Genomic DNA, 20,904 nt, shown 5'->3' with positions numbered 1-20,904 from the left:
TCATGTAAAACTGTTACTGTAGCTTTTCTTAATCGGTTTATCACACAGGAGGGCAGTCTGATCCATCCTTATTTCTCTATCCCTGCCAGCGACTGTAGAACCTCTGTCATTAAAATATTTTTTTACAGATGAGCAACTCATATCAAGTCTATTGTAAATTTTCCATTTTCCCCAAGATGCAAATGTGAGACACATCAAAGAAATTCAATTATAAAAAGCCATTTTCATTCAGTGCACAGCATGAAAATTTATTGTAGGTTGCTTATGTGCCATGTTTCATGAGCATAAATGAATTTCATTTCAACCCAAGGATCAACTCTCTCCTAATAGGTTTTGACTGGACTGACACAAACATCTTGACTTACATCCTGAGACACTACAACTCTACAAACATGCCTGAGAAATCAAGATCTTGCCAGGCACTTTAACTCATGTTAATAATCTTAGCACTTGGGGTGCAGAGGCAGGGGTTCAAGATCAGGTTGGGTTAGAGTGAGAGTCTGAGAATCTCAAGAAAGAAATGAAGATCCTTATAAAACACATTCAGATACCTACACAGCCTTAGAGATATAGCTGTCGAACATTTACACAAATAGATACATGTGAGGTAGAACAACCAAGGCTTTTAGGGAGACATTAAACTGTCCTACTTCGTCTAGCATTATCTAAGATGGGAGCAAAAGATGTTTGTCATCAGTCTTGCTTCACAAGAATCCTGCATGATTTCTCCAGCCTTGTTCACATCCTTCAGAGCTTACTATTATGTTGCTAAGGGTGTTGTCTAAGAGAGTCATGTTTAAAATATCAAAGAAAACTGTACCTAGTCCTTTTTAAGATCTCCCTTTTCTAAAAGATTCCTTGGCGCTTAGCATGTAGACTCATGATCACAGAGACATTTGCAACAACCAGGGTATGTCTGCTAAATTCCCATAGTAACTCTATAGTTTTAAACCTTTACTAATTTTTATCTAATTCAGAATAGGATATTATAATCTTCCTCTACTCTCAGTGAGACACGGAGCTGTGGAGATCAATGTATTCAGAGATCCCAGGAAAAAAAAAGCGCCAATGAAAGCCATAAAGAAGTAGAATAATATTTCCATCCCTGTTCTTTATATCTGTAGTAGAAAACTCATAAACATTACAAACCCAAACTTACAGAGAAGTAAATAATGCTTGTCAGTGCTTGACTATTTTGCAGCCTCTACTCCAATGGGAAGTGTTTTAGCCCTTCTGTCTAAAATAGACATTATTTTCAGTACATAATTTAAAAAATGCCCATATGGAAAGAAAAGGTTAAGGTCAAAGGTCTAAGATAGATCTCTGAGATTCCTGATGGAGCCCCATTATTGCATCTGAAGTTATTCTCCCTCAGTTATTACAGAATGCCATGATGAAAAAAATTATTGGTGCTAACCTACAGCACAGAACACCAGCCTAGTCCGATTCCTCAAAGGCAAGCAGAGACGTTCCATGAGCTTCTCTTATTGATTGTTGTTCCCGTGTGCCCCTCTGGGAGCAGAACAGCAAAGAAATGTTTTGATGGGAGGAAGAGTGACCTTTTCCTTGGAAGTGTTTTAAAGCTGTGATATGCCAAAATAACCAACTGGAAGGATAACCAAGAGGAGGGGGAAGCTTATTATATTGTAACCCATGGGGAAATGGGCATTTTTATACTTTTCTATGAAATCAGTGGTCTAGTAAAAAAAAAAAATCCTTGCAGCTGGATCTAAAATGCTAAGTTCTTGATTGCAATAAGGTGTAATTCCTTACATAATAAAGGGTGCATGCCAGGTCTCAAAGGCCCATGTGTGTGCATCTGTCACCGCACACAAGAGGGGTATACTGGAAGACAGTGATGAGACCTGGCATCTGCTGTGCTGCCCCCATGTGCCTGCGTCTGTGTGTCTTCACCCTTCACAATGGCAGACTCACAGACCACAGCACCTCCTTGATTTGCAGCTGAGGAATCTAAGGTCCAGTCCACTTTAAGCAATGTGCCTAAAGTCATACAATGGTCTATGGCTGATTCTGAGTTGGTACCATAAGCAGGATTCCCACAAGAATTGTAAGTTGTTATTTTCTTTCTTTCTTTTTTTGGGGGGTGGGGAGAAAATGGTTTATTTTATCTCATAAGTTACAGCCCACAAGGAAGGGAAATCAGGGCAGAAACTCAAGACAGGAACCAGGATGCAGAAACTGAAGCAAAGCCTATGAATGAATGCCATTTCTGGTTTGCTCTCCTTGGCTTGTGTTATTTTCTTTCTTATAGGCTTAGTAAACAGTCAAAGATACATCTCATTGTTTATGGATGTGTTTTTTTTTTCCAAAGGAAAATTGTCTAATGTGTAGTATTATTAATATGAATAATCAGCATTCTAGAGGCAAGGGGTTCTGAGTTCAAGGCCACCCTAAGCTACATAGTGAGACTATTTAAAAGAAAAACAAAACAAAACAAAACAAACAAACAAACAAAAACAGAGTTTACCACTTTACCATTAGGGCATTTGCCCTGGTGAAAACAAGAGTTACTGTATGGATATAAAATATTTTTGTTATCAGTTTTCTGCTTGAATTCAGCATTTTGATCCAAACTTTGTGTTCTTTTGTTGTTGTTCTGTTTTGTCCTGGTCATTGTTTCTGTGGAGTATTTTAGTTTTGTCTTTCTCAGTCTCACTAAGTAGCCTAGATTGGTTTGGGCCTCCAGACACTTCTGCCTCCACTTTCAGGATGTGGGGATTACAGACACATGTTACCATATCCTGATATTATTTCTCAGGAAAGAATCATCTCTCAATATTAACAGCTAACTCTACTTCCCAACAATTTCTTGCAGCCAATCTCCATATGTACATCAACATGGAACATGGGTAAGGGGGGAGACAAAGCATGACCAATACATATAGGCAAAACTAGTTTTCAGTTCCAGGCATTGAACTCATTACCTATGCCATTATATTAAACTAGAATGGTTCACCTTTAGCACCCAACCATTTAATTTGTGAGTCTGTGTGAGCCTGTTACCTTCCTAAGCAAGTCACTAACAGTGACTCTAGTGTCAACGTCAGCATTAATGCTGCCATCAGCATTGATCCACAGAGAGCATACTATGGACCTATTGTATCAATCTCCACCATAAAAAAAAACACATCTAAAATTATCATCATCCTTGGAAGCAGACTTAGAAACCATAAACACTGAAAAGTGGCTTTGATAACCATCCATTCAAATGAGTTAGAAAACACCAACTTATAATTGCCATTGTGGGAAGCAAGACAAGAGAAAAACAAAATGAAAAGTACACAAGCTTTGGATCAAAATGCCGAAACCAAGCAGAAAAATTACAACAAAAGTATCAAGTCCACATACTTTTGCTTTTGCCATTACAAGTGGCCTATCAGAGCCAAGCATCCTGGCACATACCTTTAATCCTAGCACCAGAGAGACTGGGAAAAGGTGGATCTTTGATTTTCAAGCCAGCCTGGCCTACAGAGTAAGTTTCAAGACAGCAAGAGCTACACAGAGAAACCCTGTATCAGGAAAAACAAATAAAGAAGTTTTTTTTTGGAGGAATGAAGAGGAGCAGTCTCACTACTTAGCTGAGGATGGTCTTGAACTCAAGATCTCCTTGCCTCCCGCCTCCAGAACACTTATCATTTATATTAAGTGTACTTCACATTGGACAATTTTCTCTTCAGATGGGTCCTCTGAAAATAGAATTACAAACTTATAAACACTGAGAAACAGCCCTGGTTGCTGATCAGACCTACAGAGATGAATTGAAAAGAAAGTAACAAGTGTTCGAAGGGGAGCAAATACATGTTTCTCAGAGTTCTTCAGATGTAGGCCTGATCACTGCGCCAGTTACTAGAATCTCACAGAGTGAAGAGCCCGAGCACTGGAACTTATCTCCCTGTGTTCACATGCCAGCTCTACGGCTTCTAATTTGCATGGCTCTGAGAAATGACTTCACCTTTCCATATCCCAGTGTTTGCATCTCATTTGTAATGATAATGCTTCCGACTTTATAATGTTCTTATAGGAATGTGTCAATAAATCTTTACCCCTTCTAGTATTACTGGATCTAAGGTAAGTGTGGTCATCCATCTCATGTAAGTGTGGCCATCCATCGTTAGAGAATGAGACCTACAAAGTAGATGGGAGGCTGTTGTTTAGGCTTTGATTTTTTAACAAAGTGGCAAGTGCAGAGATATCTGTGCACAAAGCTTCTATCTTAATGCAGTCTGATGAAAAGAAACAGAGCCAATAATTTCTTTTAAACGTAAAATGAAGCCTACCTTAAGTGTTTTCACTTTTACAGCCCTTGGCACACCAGTGTCTTTCTCTTTACCTTATTTTAAGAGACAGGTACTTTCTAAGGCCATATCATGTCAACAGTTAAACCATCTAGTTAATGACTTATTTGTTGAGTTATTTTCAATGTGCAAATCGTGTTCTAGATTCCAAAAGACAATGGTAGCTAAGACAATAAAATCCTTGTTCTCATGATCTTAATTCAGTCTCTCTGTGTGGTGAGGGGAATATAATTTATAAACAGCATAACCATATATTGAGGTAAATTCCAGGACACAAACGGCAGTGTATCCCTTGCAGGATGGAATCAAGGAAACACCAGTTTTCTGTGACAGCTGGGTATGCAAGCTGACAATAGACTGATGATATCGATTCAGATGTGATCCAGATCTTGGGCCATAGTGGCCATGAAAAACTTTGGCTCCAGCTAAGGTAGTACACGCCTTTAATCCCAGGAGACAGATGCAAACAGATCTCTGAGTTCAAGGCCATCCTGGGACAGAGCAATCTCTTTGATCTGGACTATACCTTCTTCTGGAATCCAGGAGAAAAGGGAATTGTTTGTTCTTCTTCGTCCCCTTGCGCTTAGTTGACAAAACATCTGTCAGAACCTACTTCTTTAGGATTCCGACTTAAACAGAAGACCAGCTGAAACAGCTTCATGAGACTGAGTAACTTCTGGATTCTTGGACTTCCCATTCACAGCTGCCCATTGTTGTGTTAGTTGGACTGCAGACTGTAAATCATTCCAATAATTTCTCTTAATATATAGAGACATTTCATAAATTCTGTGACCCTAGAGAACCATGACTAATCAACATGCTTTAGAAAACAGCTAGCAAGACATAACAAACCTGCACTGCCTTGTGTACACGTCTCCAAATATCTGACTGCATTGCCTTATTATACAAGTGCATACCTCCAAATATCTGCAAGAGAGGCTTCTAAAAGTAATTCTGCCATTTTAATAAATGATTACAAGGACAATGAAAACAAATCTTGTCTTTGTGCAATCTTATCTTCTCTGGCAGCTAGCTTTATCACATTAATATGTGTTGAAATTTCTACAAATAATGATTTCTTGTCATCTTGATTTTATCATGGCAACATGATAGGGCTGAATATAATATGATGCTAAAAAAAAAAAATGTGTGTCTCTTCTGAATAGAAAACGGTATACAGACAAGACCTTAGCCAAGATGTTATCGTTGCTTGTGTGGTTTTGTTGTTGTTTTTAAGTGATGTGGGGTTAGCCCCCTTAAAGAATGAAAAGGCCCTGTAACTCTGCACTAGGAATTGAACCCAGGGCTTTGTGTATGGTGGGTGGGCATTATGCCACTGAGCTTTCTACTCCCTGAGAGATACTCAATTTTAGACAATAAATATTCCCTCAGGAAACTGTTATATTCAAGAGTGTGACTCTTAATAACTCCCACGGCCTTGCTCATTTCACTTTCTAAACTTTCATTTGCAAAGAAATGTTTCCATTAACCCTGGACACCAAAACTGAGGCTCATCAGAGCTTCACCTGAGTGGTAAATCTCTCCTAAAGCTTCATCTCAGAAGGTGCTTCTTATCTGCGTCTTGGAAGCACTAAGTTTCCAACAAGAAAGAGCCACAGAAGGACAGGACGATGCAAAGCAGACAAATATAGAACTTAACGTCAAAACTACTGTGTGCTTTTCGTGTGGTGTAGAGTTTCAGCCCCAACAACAAAGAATCGAGCATTATTTCTGAATGTCAGGACAGTGCAATTTTGTAAAGGACTGTCCTAATTTTCTAACCCTCCCTAACTGTATGATCTCCTAATGCAGGTGAACGAATTTACTGTTCTTTCTGTTTAAAGCTAAGAAGGCATGATATTTGGGTGGATGTTTGTACCTGTGGGCTGATCTGTGAGTACAAAACTTTCTTCTGAAAACCATCCTTTAGCGCACTTGCTAACCACACAGTTCCTTATTTTCTGACTTTTGCTTTTATTTTTCGTCTCATGTTAATATTAGTTTATATCCCAACATAGTTTGAAAACTGACTGGAAAAATTGTTGAAGGGAGCACATCCTTTTCCCAGATTGCATTGAAAAAGAACTTTCTCATCTCCAAGTATCTATCAGGTACATAATTAAACATAGCCTGGCTCTCCCTAGGAACAGCATGTATCTTCCCCGGATCCCTAGAGAAAGTACGCCCCTGTTCTGCCATGCTGTAAAGGAATGTATTTTCCCGTGCCTGCTTCTCTCCCAACATTCCCATAGATAGCTAGGATGCAATATCTGTTCCAAGCAGTATTTTTTTTTCATTTTATTCTGTCATGTGATAAAAATTTAGGTGCTTACTGAATTTAACAAAATGTCTCAATAAATGTATACATTGAAGAATAATTCAAATCAACATAGCAATTATATCTCTTTTTTAAGCTTTTTTTAGTATTGCCAATAAATATAAAGCCTTGTTCAGAGACAAAAAAAATGAACACCTATAATAGTTAATCATGACTGTCAACTTGAAGAAATTTGAAAGGGTGACACACACACACACAAGACAAATTTCTGGGCATTTATACAGGGGTATTTCCAGAGAGATATGATTGAGAATGATAAGCCCTCAATGTGCAGACACCATGTCATGAGACAGAATGAAATGGAGAATGCAGCCTGAACATCTCTCTGTGTGCTTCCACACTGCAGGTAATGTTGTCTTAACTCTTGTTGCCACAACCTTAGCCACTCTTGCCACCATGCCTTCCTTACTGGGATGAACAGCTACTTCTTCAACCTGTGAGACAAAATAGACTGCCTTCCTCAAATAATACAGAAGAAAACTGGTACCAAAGAATGGGGTCGGGCATGGTGGTAGAAACCATTAATCCCAGCAGTTGGGAGGCAGAGATAAACTCTGTGAGTTTGAAGCCAGCATGGTATGTATAGTGAGTTCCAGGACAGTCAGGGCTTCATAGTGAGACACTCTTTCAAATAAACAAAAGCTGAAGAACAACAGAAAGAACAGAATGACAGTTACCAAAAGCCTGGGGGAGAAAGATAGGGAAAAGCTGAGCAATGGGTTCAATGTTGCAGTTGGATACAAGCAGGGAAAGAAGAGACAACAAATACCCTGTACATTGCAAAAATCTAAAAGAAGAGATTTTGAGTGTTTGCAACAAGATGAAGCAGTAAATATTGGAGGAGAGGTTTAACCTTATTTAAACATTACTGAGAGAATTCATATGTTAAAACATTAAGAAGCCCATTCAAGAGCTAAACAGATGGCTCAGTGGATAAGTGTAGGGGATGTTCTGACAGAGGATCTGGGTTCCCAGCACCCACATGGCAGCTTATAACTGTCTATGAATCCAGTTCCAGGGGATCTGACACCTTCTTCTCGACTCTACTGGTACCAGGTACACAAGTGGTACACATAGATGCAGGCAAAACATCCATACACATAAATAATAAAATAAGACATTAAAAAGCTCATTTATGTGAACAACTTTTGTTTTTAATAAGTTGGAAATAATCTTTTATTAAAAGATAGAGGAAAGTCCTCATATCATGAAATGGAATTCCACTGTGCCCTCCCAATGCTAAGGACACACAGAAGGCTCTCCTAGGACTTCCTGAAAGAACAGAGCCTCTCCACCCTTCCTCTCTGACATAGACACAGAACCAGAGCATGGCTTCCTCCACAACAATCTGCCTTCCCACTGATGGTGTTTGCCTTTTCTTGTCTCCCAGAGAAGACAGCCCCTGTTGTATTTTCATGTTTTACTTACATATTCTAATTTAACATAAATATCATTTATAGTAAAAGCCCTAGGGTTGTGGTAAGTAAAATAATTAATATGGTATTTACTAAGTCCAAAGAGAAACAATGTTATTATCATTAAGACCATTTAAATGAGCTGTAAATCTATCCTGTTAGCTTTCTTTGATATGTATTTTATTTCCTCTGTTATCAACAGCAGAACCTTTGCTCACTTGAAAGGGACACAGTTCTGTTTCAACTCAATGTAGGAAAGTGTTAACATTAAGAACCTTTTGTGCTACCACACCAAACTTACTTTATTTACACAAAGAAAGAAACTTCAACCTGACACCGAAACTTCAGAATTCAATTTAAATCGATATATATGATATGTTTTATGAGAGTAAATGGGATAGAATTCGTGGCAACAGTAACAAGAAGCTTCCCTACCAAATCAACAAGGAAATTCTGCAAACAAAATATTTTTTCATGAACTGCTAAAATTGGAGATGAAAGGAAGTCACTACATGCGAGTATAAAAAGAGAATTCAGGGGTCTTAATGAACCTCTAAAAGTTCTTAGAGATTATCAAATTGAAAGAAGACTTGATGGATTCTATAGCCTGAAGCCCCAGGAGAAGGCAAAGTCTAAGAACTGTGAAGGTCAGTAGGGATGGCCACAGTTGGTACAAAACAGATAGCTGGTAATAGGCACCCTGCTCTTCTCAATGGCACTTAGAATGTTAATGCTACCATATGCTGTAACAATTCCCTATGAGTCAACAGAATGTAAAGCTTACAAAGTATGCTCTCTAATGCAACAGAGATCTACAAAAAAAAAAAATGCACACAAGCCATGGAACCCTTGCATTTTCCAATAAGAAGAAATTATCTACATCCCAGATCGAAATCCCATGAGACACTGGACAATATTTTTAATAGATGCCAACAAATTTTATATATCAGAACTTGCAAATGTAACTAAAACATTGTTTAAAAACATTTATAGTTCTAAGTTTAGAATATTAAAAACAATAGAGGAAAAAGGCTAAAATCAATCAGTAGGAGATTCATCTTGAGGTGTTCAAAAAATGGAACTATATGTTCAAATACATGCAGAGAGAAATAATAAAGACATGATGAATAAAGAAAAAATGTACATTGGGAAGACAATAAAAATAACACTAGCTCCTTCAAAAAATGAATAAAAACTTAAAATCCAGTCAAAGCCATGGAGGAAAATGAGAAAAATAGTAAGTAATCAATATTAGATTACTGTTAGGTATTAAATGGAATCCATACTATTAGAGAGCCTGTGGAATATATATGTGTGTGTGTGTGTGTGTGTGTGTGTGTGTGTGTGTGTGTGTGTATGTATGTATACATATACGTATATATATATACATATATATGTATATGTACATATATATGTATATATATACACAAATATATGTGTTCTTTTTTTTTTAAATTAGAAGCCAGTCGCCTGTCTCTTTGATGAGTAATACAGACAGCACTTTATCTCCTTTATTGTTTTTTCCACACAACTTCAGTTTGACTGAGGAAACTAAATAAGAAACTAAACTGAGATATTTTTCATAAAAACACATGGCCAGTACTCTAGAATTTTCAAGGTCCATTGGCCTTTCAACAAAGCCACAGACATGCTGTATGTATGTATGTATGTATGTATGTATGTATGTATGTATGCATGCATGTTTATCTATCATCTATCTTGTTACATAATCATAAAGACTAGAGTTCAAAGCTGAGCACCCACATAACCTGCCAGGCATCCAATACACATGTGCTTATCCCAGCTGTGTTTGGGGGAGGTGGCTGGGCAGGAGGTTGGGGGTACTTGCTGACTTCAAGCCTAGCTAAGAAAACATAAGCTCCAGAGAGACTCTGCCTCAAAGGAATTTAAGCAGAGAGTAATACAGAATGCCTGACACCTTCTGAACTCTGTGTGTATGCACAGAAACCAGCACCTGCACGTGTATGTACACATACTTGCAAAATGCACACATGCACACACACAAACGCACAAAATAAATAAATCTTAAGAATTGTCAGGGTCATTAAAAACAAGGAAAATATAAGAAAGTGGAAATATGGCAATTAGAGCTAATAAGCTATTCAGAATAAGATCCTTGAACAAAAGAGCATGGTGCACAGAGTGAAAACTAATATATACTTCATGAGTTAATCAAGAAGGAAGCTCTTGTGTTAATGGTGCTTACAACAATCAAAAGAGTCGAGAAGGAAACAGATTGATGACTATGTCCGTGTTATCATTTATGGTTCAGTTCGGGGGCCGTAAGCTGTTTCAGCCTCACCCATCTGCAGCCTCTTTCTTACACATACGGCTAAAATCTCCCAACTGAAAACATGTCTGTGTATCTCTGACACTCTTTCAGACTTCCCCATTGCCAAGATTTCTAAGGAATAGCAGGCCCATTTTCACTTTGTCAAGGATGCTTACAGGTTCTGGTCTCAAGACTCTAAAACACCAGGGAGCTACTGACATAACAGGCACATCTCAACTCCTGTGGACTACTCACCAACCACATTGCATGAAACATGCCCCTTCATCTGACACCTATAAGAAGGGATGCTTCTCCCCATACACACTGCCCCATGGTCCTCTCAACAAAGCCACAGACGTGCTGTGTGTGTGTGTGCATGTGTGTGTGTGTGTGTGTGTGTGTGTGTGTGTGTGTGTATATATGTGTGTGTGTGTGTGTGTGTGTGTGCGTGCCTATGCCTATGCATGTTTGCCTATCTATCTATCAATCTATCTATCTATCTATCTATCTATCTGTCTGTCTATCTATCTATCTATCTATGGCATCCTAGGCTTGAACTCTCCTTAGAGGCTCTACCATACTACATTTTATGGTATTAGCAAATCTCTCACCCCAAAGAACAACCTATCTGGGTATCCTTCCTGATACCCAAACTCCAAACCTTTAATTGCAAAGTAGATATTCATCCTTAAACTTGTCACGATTTAGACATTAAATATGAGCACTTTTGGGACATCAATCATAGCTCATTTTTTAAGTATCAGAAAAAAACTAATACAACCCAACACTAATATTGACTCATTGTGACAAATGTACAATAATAACGTTAATTGCTAGCCAAGGTGGGAATGAAAATATGGAGAACAGTACTACGGGGTTCTCTATCCTACCTTCTTAACTTTTCTGTTGATTCAAAGCTCGTAGGAAATAAAAACTCTACTTAATAAAATATTATAAATAGATACTATGAAGATTATAAATTATGGATAAAATACAAAAACTAACAAATTTAAAGGAAATAATCACATTTTTAGAAAAGCTTATCTTGTACAAAATGACATAAGAAAAAATAAGAAATAGAACACGGGGCATGATGGCACATGGCTTTAGTGGATCTCTGTGAGTTCAGGGCCATTTGGTCTATAGAGTTAGTTGTAGGACAGCCAGGGCTACACAGAGAAGAGAGAGAGAGAGAGAGAGAGAGAGAGAGAGAGAGAGAGAGAGAGAGAGAGAGAGAGAACTCAAATCCTCCTATTAACACACTGAGCCCAGAGAACAATGGTGAATGATAGCAAATATTAAAGAATTAGTCCTATCCTTCACATATACAAATTAATCCAGAAGAAACCAGAAAATACATGTTCTCATTTGTTTTCATTCTGCAAAACCTGAGAAGAACATTACACAAAGGGTAACTGTAGAACCATCTTACTGATAGTAACACAGGCACAAAAAAGTCCTAAAATGTTAACAAACTGAACCCAGTGACTCATGAAAAGATTAATAAGACATGACTCAAACGAATTGAGTGTAAGAACCTAGATATAGTAAGTAGTTCATGCCTGTGATCCCAGCACCTGAAGACAGAGGCTAGTCAGAGGCCTAGTCTGGGCTAAGGAGACCCTGTCTCAAAAGACGAAAACAACGAGCATATCTATGGTAAACAATATACTCATGTTGATATAGTCATAAAGCCCCTGTTTATGATCTAAAGAATGTTGTTCAACTATGAGTAGAAGGAAACCCCCTACCCTAACAAGTTAATTGTCTATATAAGAAAATAAAAACAGCCGGTCACAATACCACAAGTCTGTAACCCCAGCACTTAAGAGGCTGAGACAGGAGCATCACAGGCTTGAGATTAAGATCCTGTCACCCAAAATGCAAGAGCTTGGACTATAGCTTAAACTACAGAATGTTTGTCTGCATGTGGATGGGGATTTAAGCCCCAGTACTGGAAATAAATAAAGAAAACCCAGAAAATACAGTGTCAGAATTAATAGGCAAGTTTCCAAAATCATTAGGTCTAAGATTGATACATGAGATGTAATTTTAGGTCTATTCTGCCAAGAATAAACAACTCTATTTTTTTGTTGTTGTTGTTGTTTAAAAATACTACTCATGGGGCTGGAGAGATGGCTCAGTGGTTAAGAGAACTGACTGCTCTTCCTAGAGGTCCCGAGTTCAATTCCCAGCAACCACATGGTGGCTCACAACCATCTGTAATGGGATCTGATACCCTCTTCTGGTGTGTCTAAAGACAGCAACAGTGTACTCATATAAATAAAATAAATAAAAAACAATAAAAACGACACAGATTTGTTTTAAAAAAAATACTACTCATGATACTGTTAACATTCCTAGATACCTAGCTGTAAAGTCTTATAGAAAGTATAAAATACTACTGAAGAAAATTAATGAAAAATTCTTGGAGCCATCTGAAATTGATTTTGATATAGAATATGCAATAAAGTTTGAATAATATTTTTCCAATTAGCAAGGCAATAGTTTTAGCACAAATCAAGTGTTCTTTTGCTGATTTAAAATGTCATGTTTCAGAATCTGGAGAATGATTGGCAGTTAAGACCACTGGTGGCTCTTGCAGAGGATCCTAGGTCAATTCCCAGCACCCACATGGCAGCTCACAACCATCTGGGACTCCAGTTCCAGGAGATCTGATACCCTTTTCTGGCTTCAGTAGGCACCAGGCACATACATGGTTCACAGACCTACATTCAGACAAGCATTAATATACATAATAAATAAATAAATAAATAAATAAATAAATAAATAAATACATCTTAAAGTATCACATTTTTCATACAGTAAAATTTAATTTCTTTTTAATGATCCTTTTGATTAGCTCAAAAAACAAACTACTTTAAATATTTTAAAATAAGTTTTCAAAATATTTAAGGTCCTGGAAAGACTGCTTCTTGGTTAACAGTATCTAGTGCCCTTGCAGAAGACTAGGGTTTGGTTCTCAGCACCCACATGGTGGCTTATAATTGTCTAACTCAAAGAGATCCAATGGCCCCTTCTGGCTTCTGTGGGAAACAGGCTTACATGCTGACAAATAATCAGACACATGAAGCAAAAATAGATATTGTTTTTCAAAATACATTTAACAACTAATTGAGTTTTATTAGCTATTTATGAATTAGATAGAACCCTATCTTTAAGAAATCCTATTGGGCACGAATGATCCAAGTAGGAACAAAATGCCGTAATACAAAAGGAGACATTGCTTTATGCCATGTTACCTCAAGTAACTTTCCTTGTAAGGGCTTCCTGGTTTATCATGCTTGCAAAAGGTTCATTGAGCTCTTTCCACTTAGTTGCTGTGAGTTTCCTGGATTTGATTGCAACTTTCCCTATTTGGGGGATTTTTATCACTTTGGTTACATAGCACTTCTTATGAAGACTTGATTTTGGTTTGTTGCAGTCTAGAAGAGAAGCTCATCTCAAAGGAATGGCCTCCTATAAATTTTATCTGACATAATTTCATAAGACATTTCCTATCTAAGAAGGCAATCCCACCGTCATGGAATTTTCTAATTTCACGGCCATTACTGTATGTTCTATACTGTTATTTCTCCCTCAAACTAATAGATTTTTTTTTTTACTGGACTAGGAATAGAAATCTACTCGTTAAATTTAAGAAAAATGAAGTGTGGTTTGTTCATGCTGCACCTTCCATTCAGGACAACAGGTTATTCGTGGTAGCTTTTAAAAGAGAATCTTGAAATCACTCTCTCAATGTAAGAAGAATGTTTACTAATTTATGTATGTAGATTTTGACTTAGAAAGTCCCTAGTGGAAAGTCATAACCCCATCACTTGCTATGTGACTACGGTATATATGGCACAGTAACTCATAAAAAAAAAAAAAAAAAAAAAGAAAAAACCAAAAATATTTTCCTTCTTTTTTTTTTTGCCTTTGGTGTGTGTGTATGTGTTGTGTGTGTTATAGCTGGGTGTGTAGTTATATATGTGTATGTTATGTGTATGTATGTTATATGTATGTGTATGTGTATTATATGTATTTGTATATGTGTATGTTATATATGTACATGTGTTACATGTATGTGTTTGTTATATATGGATGTATGTGTGTATGCATGTGTGTATGCATGTGTGTATATATGTGTGTGTTATATATGCATGTGTGTGCACAAATATGTAGGTATATGTGCTTGTACATGCACACAGAAGCCAATGAAGAGCATTTGATATCCTCAGTCACTCCCCACCGTATTCCTTTAAGGCAGATTCTCTCCCTGAACCTGAAGTTTGTTTTTTTACTTTTGGTTTTGTTTTTTTGTTGTTGTTTGGCTTGTTGTTGTTGTTGTTTGTTTTGTTTTTTTCCCAGCTCTTATGGAAGGCAGAAAGCCTCAGGCATCCTCCATTCCCCACCATCCACAGGACTAGACCTAGAGCCACATGGGAAATCTCACTCAGCTCCTTACCTACAAGCTGGGATCCAAACTCAGTCTTTATGTTTACAGGAAGCACTCTGAACTATTGAGCCACCTCTCCAGCATCCAGCAAATATGGAACAGGATTTTTCTGAGAAAAGATTATCAGTAGTGAGGGAAAATGACACAACTGTACAGTGTCACCCTCAGCAGCATAAGGAGGTCCCCTAATCTCTTAGGAACCTGGCCTTAAGCCAAACTGAATTTGTGGCTTCAGTACAGGGTGTGTAATTCAAACCTATCCAGTTTAAAATACAGTGGGATCTTTATTATTATTGTTCTTTGCTTGGTTGGTTTGGTTTGGGTTTCTTGAGACAGGGCCTCTCTATGGAGCCCTGGCTGTCTTCGAACTTTATGTAGACCAGACTGTGCTGGAACCTACAGAAATCCACATGCCTCAGCCTCTGGAGGGCTGGAACTGAAGGTATGCACCACCACACCCAGCCAAAGAATAAGCACAAGGAGAGAATCAACCCCCACTGGTGGTCTGCTGACCCCTACAGGTACACCAACACTCACACACACACAACTTAGATAAATAATTTTTTTTTTTTTTTTTCAGTTCTAGAGAAAGTAGCTTGCTATGGTGGCTCAGGTATGCAACCGTGTCACACAGGAGGTGAAGGCAGGAGGAGCCAGGGTTCAAGAACAGCTTAGCTACATAGCAAGACTCTTGTCTCAGAGAACACCCCACTCCAAAAAGGGGGGCTATGTGATGCCAGTCTCTTATGTTATATTTCATAGATTCAAGAGTTATAAAAATTAATTAATTAACTAATTAATTAATTACAAAGAAGAAGGCATTTAATAAATTAAATGGAAAGAATTTCTGGGTGAAACAGTTCTAGATTAAACCAATTTATTCATTCCTAAAGAAAAGAAAGACTGTTTCTGATTTTGTCAGGGTGCAATATGTAAGCTCTGCCTATTAACAAGCACACAGAAATTTCAGAAACTGGGAAATCCATGAAGCTCTGCAGAGGTTTGAACAGCAGAAAGAGGGTCAGGAAACTGGAGTCTGGCCAGCCGCAGCCCTGGGTAGCCCTCACCCCTCTAACAGAGCCCGTTCTGTGTTCCTACACGGTGAGCAAACAAGAACATGTTGTCTTCTGATTAGGCGCGAGGCAGTAACACCACCACCACCATCAGGCAGGCTCATTCTGTATTCAAGGTGGGCTGCTGTAGAACAATTTGTTTCACAACCAAAAGTTGACAGAACAAATCCAAAACATTTCCATGGACATGTTTACACGGGCAGCGATTGGCATCCACGGTGGGTCTGAAGGTGTGCCTGAAGTCCCTTATGCTTTTTGTAACATTTTCAAATTCATCGCTGTCTTCTGGATGACAGGAAATTCAGGTCTGCCTTCCTCCTGGGAGATCTTTATTCACAGACAAGTCAAAAACCCTTGACAAAAGGCAACCAAGGGAACTCGTTGACCTTTTAGCTGTCTGCCTAACATCAGGGCAAGTATTGTTGCCTGATAAAACAAGAAATTCAATTTAAGGGGAAATTTAGAAGGTATTTGAGGCATTCCTGTTTCATTTTACCTCTCGGGCTGTTTTTCAAACTGAGAACAAATGTAAATAAACAGGAACAGCGCTCCCTTCAGAGGATTCAGTAACAAATCTCTGGTCTCACAGCGTAATGTAAATGAGACATTGTCTGTCTCCTTGGCTATTCCCTTCTTCCTCACCCTTTTCCATGTACATACATACACATTCATTCCATAAATTACTGACACTGGAGCATCATTTCTTCTTATTATTATTTTATTATTTTTTTTTCTTTTTTGCTATATCACTCACTTTACCCGAACCACTTGGTACATTTTGAAAAGCTGTGTTCATTTATAATCAGGGGGAGAGGAAATCCCAATAATGCATCCCGAAACACTCCCTGTTCGTATTATGTATCCAGACTGAAACTAGTCCAATTAAAAGTTAGGCTTTTAATTATACCGCGGTTTACATAGGTTGCAATCTGATTTTAATTCATATTGAGTAATGAAAATAATTTCTCTCTCTCAGAGCTGATGAAACACTCATTCTGCATCAGTGATTTAGATACTGCTGGGATTATAAAGTCAAATAAGACAGGCCGTGCCTCCAAGAGGGGAGAGCCTGAAGGAGGACAGACAGCACAGCGGCAGGCAGATCTAGTTCACCAAAAGCCTGAACCACATCTATGGCTTTTAAGAGGAACCTCTCCTCCACGAGGCGCTCACATTTTTGCTTAATAGAATCTCATGTTTCCGTAATTTCTACAGAGACCTCACATTTGAATCTGCTTCCACTAAACTCAGCACTTCTAGGTAACATAATAATTCAAGGCACTATTGAGGTACCTTGTGTGAGTCTGGAAGTGAGAACGAAGAGGTCTTAGATCTATGAAGCCTTACTTTTAAGAAAGCGAGTTGAGACTGTTACATGACAAAGTACAAGATGCTAAAAGAAATGTGCTACAGACGCCTGCGCTGGAGGACTCCTGCCTTCTGGGGAGACTTGGGTTACCTTCTGTCTTTCATCTTTGTACCCTCCGTGCTGTAAATCTGCTAGGGTAAAAAATCACTTTCAGTCTCCAACCAAAAACTAAAACTAAACAAAATGAGACGTGCACATGGTGAGAGTCAAGCTGGGAAACAAAGCTTTCACGATCTGTTCCTCGTGGGAAACCTGATTCTTTGCACAGAGGTGTCTGGATTTGAAAGTGAGACTCATGTCAAAGAGCAGGTACATCAAGGCCCTGTTTGTCCTCTCTAATTCATCTCTTAAATACAGACTTCTAATGGATGAACCGAAAGTCAAATACTCTTTCTATAGAGAGATGAAGAGCATGGGCCACCCACTCCAAAAGTTCTTGTAGGAGGCTCCTAGAGCCAAATTCCCCACTGCATATAGCATGCCAAAAAAGACACTGGCAAAATGAGCCAAACATCACCTCATACACATCCAGTCCTTTATAAGATTCCCAAAACACCGCCGCCACAACCCCTTAATGTTCTTGGGCCCAAGGTTTTGGGATTAGAATGTTTGCATGGCGCTCCAATTGCAGGACTTTCAACTCAAGTTTCCTCTCACATAACACTTACTCTCCAGCCCTATAGCAGCAACGTGGCATGCATTTGACATTGTCCATCATGAGGTCAGGTGCCAGACGGAGTGAAGCACACACACACACTCTGGACGCTTTCCCAAAAAGGTCAACACCACATGCTTTTATTTTGACGACATGGCATTTCAGGGCATGTATACATACACAGATCTCTCTAAAACTGAAGTGGTTTTTGCCAACAAGGAGTGACTACTTAAAATGGCCACCATGTTCCAACTCTTTTCTATTCATTCTACTTGTTAAATGAATTCCTAGTTTTGAAAAAGTTGATTTGATGAAACAAAGATTCACTATATATGGTTTAAAAAATCAACTCTGATGTATCCACCCATTCCAACCGTGTGTGTGTGTGTGTGTGTGTGTGTGTGTGTGTGTGTGTTTGCATATATGAGGCACTCTGTCTATGAAACAAAGTGAAATTTTGTAGAATAAATAATAAATACATTCTACATAAAAATCTTTTTAAAAGTTAAGTGTATTTTTCCCTAAATGTGTGTATGTGTGTGTACCATGTGCACGCATGTTGCCTGAAGAAATTAGAAGGCTTCAGATCCTGTGGAGCTTGTGTTAAGGATGGTTGTAAGACATCATGTATGTACTGGGAACTAAACATGGGTCCTCTGAAAGAACAGCATCCTGTTAACCATACATACATTGACCATTAACCAATTGACATTTGAAGATGAACTAAAGTGTTCAGTAAACATTAAGACCTTTATCATGGCTGGGCAGTGGCAGCGCATGTCTTTAATCCCAGCGCTTGAAAGGCAGAGGCAAGCTGATTTCTGAGTTTGAGGACATCCTGGTCTACAGAGTGAGTTTCAGGACAGCCAGGGTTACACAGAGAAACCCTGTCTTGAAAAACCAAAAAAAAAAAAAAAAAAAAAAAAAAAACCCTTATCATACAGCTTTCCTAAGCAGCAGTGTGAACAAAAGCTGAGAATGAATCTGTAATAATTACTTTTCCCTTGTGTTTTGATCTCATGCTTCCTCATTCTGTGTGAAATTTTGTGTGTGTGTGTCTGTCTCTCTGTGTGTGTTTGTGTGTGTGTGTGTGTTGTAAATGTATTTTCACTTAGTAATAAGGCTTATATCCAAAGTAACCTCAATCCCTTTAATTAGTCATCCTGTTGATATATTAGACTCTGGGTGTTGACACTGAATTTTTATTGCATGGTATGAGGCTTGCTTACCCTGAGCCCACATTGGAATTCCATGTTCTATTTCTACTTTTTCAGCACATTCCTAATTATAGTTACCACAAGAATAGGTAATTGTATGAAGATCACAAGGAGACCATACCTCCCTCATTCTTATGTCCCTTAAATACAGACCAAGGGTCTAGGTTGTCATCATTCTTTAGGACTAAGTAAAAGTTGGGGAGGATAAATGACTGCAAAGGTATTTTTTAATTTCACCAAAGCTATGTATGTGCCATATGATAGCCTGTCATGGGGAGAAATCTGAAAAGGGGGCCATTACCGGTGAAAAAACTCAAAGTGGAAGAGGAGAGAAGAAAGGATCAACTAAAACTACTAATGAATACAAGAAGGAATTTGATGCTTAGATAAATTTTTAAATGGTAAGGATTTTAAATCAAATGCCCTGTAAAGCTGCTTCCAGAACCATAAAATATTAAAAGAAAACCCTCTGAAAAGAGGGCTTCAAAGGCCCCACGCTTGAGGGTGGAGCTATTTACAGTTGATGACTGCTGAGGAAGGGAGGAAGAGTTACTTTCCTTTGGGGACCAAGCCACTAGTGAGTGTATGTGTGTATAAAACACATGCATATGCACATGCATAGGTTGATATACATATGTATATATACATATAATATTAACTTATTACATAATATAATTATAAGAGTATTTCATATATTATATGTACTATATAATATTCTATATATTATAATATTACATATTATAATACATATAATTATTTATGTTATTATCTGTAATTATATACAGATATAATTATATATAATTACATTATATATAGATTATATATAATTACATTACATATAGATATATAATTATATATACATTACAATACATGAGTATATAATATAATTTATATAAAATATACAGTTACATATTAATTGTATATTATTAATTATAACATATCATATTTGTTATACATCACTATATAAATTATATATTATATATGATTTAATATAAAATTATATATAATGCTTTATGTTATATCTCATATATTTTATATAATTTGTTATATATTATAGTATATTATTATATATATGTTATAGTATATTATTATATATATGTTATATGTATATATACTATGTATTATATATACTATGTATTATCTATAACATATAACATATTTAACATAACATCTATGTAATAGAATGTCTATTATACATAACATATAATTATATATACTATATGTATATACATATATGTATGTATAGTATATATGTATATATGTATATATATGTATAGTATATATGTATATATGTATGTATAGTGTATATGTATATATACTATATACTATATATACTATATATACATATATACATATGTATAATATATGTACATGTAGTATATGTATATTTACATACATATATATACTATACATACGTATATGTATATATATATAGTATATATAATTATGTTATGTATAATAGATATTCTATTACATAAATGTTATATATACATAGATGTATATATAGTATATATATACTATATATATATACATATATACTATATATACATAATGTACACGTATATATACATATAGTATGTATATATACATATATACTATGCATACATTGTGTACATATAGCATATGTACATACATAATGTATACATTATGTATGTATAGTATATATGTATATATACTATATGTATATATAGTATGTATAATTATAGATATATAGTACATATATATAATTATACATATAATTATAATTATAGTACATATATGATTATAAT

The sequence above is a fragment of the Arvicanthis niloticus genome, chromosome 14 (genome assembly GCF_011762505.2).
Source record: "Arvicanthis niloticus isolate mArvNil1 chromosome 14, mArvNil1.pat.X, whole genome shotgun sequence".
NCBI lineage: Eukaryota > Metazoa > Chordata > Mammalia > Rodentia > Muridae > Arvicanthis > Arvicanthis niloticus.
This window is presented reverse-complemented; position numbering follows the sequence as displayed.